This window comes from Hevea brasiliensis, chromosome 9 (genome assembly GCF_030052815.1).
Source record: "Hevea brasiliensis isolate MT/VB/25A 57/8 chromosome 9, ASM3005281v1, whole genome shotgun sequence".
Taxonomy (NCBI): Eukaryota; Viridiplantae; Streptophyta; class Magnoliopsida; order Malpighiales; family Euphorbiaceae; genus Hevea; species Hevea brasiliensis.
Window position 1 is genome coordinate 25,404,060 of NC_079501.1, and position 5,319 is coordinate 25,409,378.

The 5,319-nt window shown below is 35.2% G+C and overlaps 1 non-coding gene across 1 annotated transcript; it reads left to right on the forward strand.

The window, feature by feature from the left end:
• The first annotated feature begins 1,522 nt into the window (after positions 1–1,522).
• On the forward strand, positions 1,523–1,629 carry LOC131183706 (small nucleolar RNA R71). Its single transcript, XR_009151743.1, has one exon. It is a non-coding gene; the product is annotated as a small nucleolar RNA R71 (small nucleolar RNA).
• The last annotated feature ends 3,690 nt before the right edge of the window (positions 1,630–5,319 follow it).

Sequence of the window (5,319 nt, forward strand, 5' to 3'; positions counted from 1 at the left end):
TGGAATATTAGAATCCTCTTCCATGTCCAAGATGACAAAGTCAACAGGTATATAGAACTTCCCAACCTTCAGAGGCACGTTCTCCAAAATCCCTTCAGGATACTTAATTGATCTGTCAGCTAACTGAAGAGAAATGTGGGTTGGTTTAAGATCTCCCATATTGAGCTTCTCATAAATGGAGAAGGGCATAAGGCTAACACTAGCCCCTAAATCACATAAAGCTTTTATAGAACATGATTCCCCAATGTGGCATAGAATTGAAAAACTCCCTGGATCCTTGAGCTTTGGAGGAAGTTTCCTTTGGAGGATAGCACTACATTCTTCTGTCAAAGCTACAGTTTCATGATCTTCAAGTTTCCTCTTGTTTGAGAGAATTTCTTTTAAGAATTTTGCATAAGAGGGCATTTGTGAAAGAGCATCAATAAAAGGCACATTTATGTATAGCTTCTTCAAAACCTCTAAGAACTTCCCAAATTGCTTATCAAGCTTGGCTTTTTGAAATCTTTGTGGAAAGGGAAGTTGTGGCTTGTAAGGCTCTGGAGGTATATACTTCTCTTCCTTCTCTTCAATTTTCTCTTTACATTTTTCTGCACTCTCTTGTTTTTCACCCTCATCAGTTTCTTTCTCATTTTCTCTCTTCTCACTTTTTTCACTCTTTTCATTATTTACAATTTTCCCACTTCTTAAAGTAATAGCTTGACACTGCTCTCTTGGCTTTTCTGGTTGACTTGGAAGTTTTCCAAAAGACTTGGTACTTGAGGAAGATGCTTGTTGTGCAATCTGATTTTCCAGCATGCTGTTGTGTGTTTGCATCTGTTCTAGCCTTGCTTTCATCTCTCTCATCTCCTCATCATGCTTATTTTGGTTAGCAAAAATCTGTTGTAATAAAGCTTCTGTGGTGGAACTTTGTTCTTGCTGTTTTGGTGGAGGATTCATATTTTTCTGCTGAAAATTAGGCAATGGTTGCCTATTTTGCTGATATGGAATTCCTTGTTGCTGTTGTGGTTGAAAATTCTGATTTGGAACTTGACTTTGCTGATTTCCCCATGAAAAGTTGGGATGATTCCTCCAAGTTAGATTATAAGTTTGAGAGTAAGGATTCCCCATTTGTTTGTTTCCATAATTACCAACATATGCAGCTTGCTCTCTATAATCTACTCCACAGCTGGTAGTTCCCTCTGCATAAGCAACTTGTTGTGAACTTCCAGATGATGATGATGAACTAACCAACATACTCAAATCTTCCATCTTCTTAGCCAAAACATTTGTAAGTGCATCAAACTTTGCATTAATCATGTTGAATGGATCAAGATCATACATTCCAGCAGCTTGCCTCCTTTGAGTTGGAGCTGGTCCTCTTGGACTACTCCAAAGATGAGTATTCTTTGCAATTTTCTCCAATAGCTCATAAGCTTCATCTTCATGCTTCATAATAAATTCTCCTCCTGTTTGAGCATCAATAATCCCTCTAATTGCAGGAGTTACATTTGTGTAAAAATTCTAGTTTATCATCCATTTGGGAATGGCATGATGTAGGTATTGTCTCTCTAATTCTTTCTATCTCATCCATGACTCATAGAGAGTTTCATCTTCTCTTGGTCTGAAAGCTGTCATTTGATTCCTCAATTCTTGAGTTTTTCCAGGTAGAAAATATTGTGCAAGAAATGCATTAGTGAGTTGCTCCCAATTTGTAATAGAGTTGTGAGGTAAAGAATCAAGCCAATCCAATACTCTATCTTTCAAAGAGAATGGGAATATCTTCAATCTTGCTGCATCATCAGACACTCCAGGTTGTTTTTGCATGTCACAGATCATAGCAAACTTCTTCAGATGTGTGTGTGGATTTTCAGAAGGATGTCCCCCAAATTGAGAATTTTGAATCATTTGAAGAACCCCAAAATCCATCTTGTAACTATTTGCATCAATTCTTGGTATTGCTATACTCTCTCTCAAGTCATCAAAACGAGGAAAAGCATGATCCATCATACTTCCCCTAGGCACATTAGCATTTATAATCTCTTCACCTTGGGCTGTATTTTCATTGTTTCGATCATTTTCAGCATTACCACCACCAATTCTGATTCTTTCATCAGCCATGTCTGCTTCTAATTCAATTTCTCTCAATGCTTCTTTCCTTTTTCTGGTTTCTTTCTTGTTGGCTTTACAAAATTTCTCAATTTCAGGATTGAACAATAAGGATGTGTCACTTGTGCTTCAGCTCTTCTCATAAAAGATTAAAAGTACCTGAAAAAGAACAAACAAACACAAAATGAAAAGATAATAAAGATAAAACTAAAAACAACTAAAATAATCAAGAATTCAATCTTAAACAAACAACTCCCCAGCAACGGCGCCAAAAACTTGATGTGGCCCAACCGCAAGTGCACAGGTCGTACAAGTAATATAGAAAAGATATCATTCCCACGATGAGTTGTGTTAATGATTGAATTTTTGATATAAAAAGTTGACTAAATTGAACTATTTTTGAAATCAAAGCAATAAATTGATGGGTATTGGAGTATGAAATTTATATGTGCAAAATTAATAATCTATCCAACAATGTATCAATTAAACTAAAATTGCATCAATTTGAAATAAGCAAGTGAAATATGGCAAAATTTAAAATGGCAAGCAATTAAATTTGATTAGAAATTAACAATTATAAAAAAGGCGATTCCGGAGTTCAAGATTTCATATTAGAGCTATTTTGGGATTTTAAATTGGTTATCCAATCTTGTAGAACTTACGGGTTTTAAGGAGATTAATTCTTAAATCCTTTGAATACCCTTTCGAGTGAGACAAAGCATGCTTTAATCAATCTAATCCTACTTTCGTGGAGTTAGAGTTAATCATGTAACACCCCTAAGTTCGATAGTGCGTTCTGCTGCTCCAGTGACCAGTGTTGTCCGGACAGCTAGGATGCCTAGAACTACACTTCAATATGAGTGAGGAGACATAAAATAATGAAATACAAGAAAAGAAAATACAAGAAAAACAAAGGAAAAATAATAGCAAAGAAATGTGAGCAAGTTAAACGAGCCGGGAAACCTAACGATGGGTGACCGCACTGGGAAGCCACGGCGTGGACCGTTGACTAGCTACGGATCATGGAACCCTGGAAAACATTTTTAGGACTTAAATAGAACCTTATTGAAGAATAAATATCATTAGAAAGATCAAAGAAAAATTAAATAATTAGTACAAGGAAAAGTGAGAAATCGAAAAACAGACAAAACCCGGTGTTACCGAAAAATCGAACGAATCTTAACAGGGCATTATGGTCATTTGACACCCCGAATTGTCTTTTGACCTAAATGTCCATTAAAAATAAATAATATTACACTTAGAAAATGAAATGAAAAATTAAAAGAGGGGTACCTAATACAAATAGCCAAAAGTGGGGTGAAAAATGTGTAAATAACACATTTAAGCTTATTTTATGATATAATTTAAATGAGTGGACCACTAAGGAATAAAATAAACACAAAGGGGCAGGTGTACATCAAATAAACAATCTGCAAAACTCATTTTCTCTAAGTTTCTCATCCATGCCGAATTGAAGGAAAAGGAAGACTCCATTGCCGTTTTCTTTGAGCTTCAACCTCTCCCTCCATTTCAACTCCATTCACTTAGGTTCCTTCATGAAACTTTGTCTACTCATCACAAGGAAGAGTTTGATACTAAATTTGAGAAGTTTAAGCAAGGTTTAACAAGCTCCAACCATAAGGTAAGTTAGTGTTTTTGAAGATAGCTTTGTTAAGTTTTGTGTACATGTTATGGGTGTTGGGTTTGTGAAGAAAATTTTTGAGTTTGAAGAGTTATTGTTGTGTTCATTTTGGACAGCCATGGAGTCATGTATTTGATGAAATAATTGTGCATATAATTGATGAGAAATGATATTGATCATGATGATTTAATAACCTAGTGAATTACTTCACATGTATAAGGTGATTTTTGCACTTGGAATGGGATTTAATGAATTGTAGGACACTTGGTGTTGAAGGACAGTTTTCGGCAGCTTGGGGACACTTGAATAAATGTATGTATTCATGGAAGTGTTGGCAGAATGTTGACATAGAAGGATTGATGGATATGTGTATGAAATTATTTTGTAAAGTGTATGTGAGAATTATTGATGTTTAGGTGTGTATGTGATTGTATTTAGACTTTGTAAATGTGAATTTTAATTGGTGTATTGAAGATAATTGTAATCTGCCCAAAGTGAGGATAATGTAAAGTGGGATGTGGTTTTGATAATGTACCAAAACAGATTTGGTAGGGAAGTAAACATATTACAAGGTAAATGTGTGTGATTGATGTGTTTTGAGCAAAGTAACCAAGGGCAGTGTATATTTTAGCCAATAAGTTTAAATGTGTAACCTCAATTGGTATGAGACCAATTGGAGGTGGAACTAGGCACAAAATGTGCCAACTTTCATTGAGAAAACATACCAAAATTCTGCTTGCAAGGTGACTTAAGAAAATGACCAATTCGGATTAGGTACAATTAGGACCTGAAAAATGACCAATTGGGCAGCAGTGAGTGTTTAGGCCATAACTCACTCAAAACAGGTCCAATTGACCTGAAATTTTAACCATGAATAGTTAAGACCCATACCTACAAGTATTATGAAGACACCAAAACCCAGAAATGACCAGAAGCAAGTCAAAAAGCTTGCACAAGTTCGGGTCCAAAAACTGGCCGAACCAAAGTTGACCAAATTGACCTAAAATTGACCTAATTTGATACCAATTGACCAGCAATAGTATAATGACCATAACTTGGTCTACTTAACTCGGATTGACCTAAAATTTTTCACCGCGGTCCATAAGACATAGATCTACAAGTATGTAGTTTTGACCGAAACCCGAAATGTGACACCCCTTACCCGACTACAGTGTAGCCGAGCAAGTTATGCCACTCAGTGTGCCGAGCACTCTATTTTATCTTAATTCATTTTTATTCTTCCTTTTGAATATAACTTATGAAATATAATTTATTTAAGCCATTTATCGAAATTATAATTTATTTGAGGTTCCGAGAATTTTATAGAAAATCCGGCAAAGTACCGGCTAAAAATGGAGAAAACAGTTCTTCGGAACCTGTGAAAAACACTTCCTATTATCATATTCAATCATCTCATCACTCTCAAACTTCAATATCAAAATCTCAACATTTTTCACCATTCATTTCCCAATCATTCATCTCATGTGATATCATGTATAAATCACAGATAAACATTCACTTTTACATTCATTAATACGATTTTTCATTATTTACATTAACCTCAAAATACATTCCATAAGTTCAAATACATA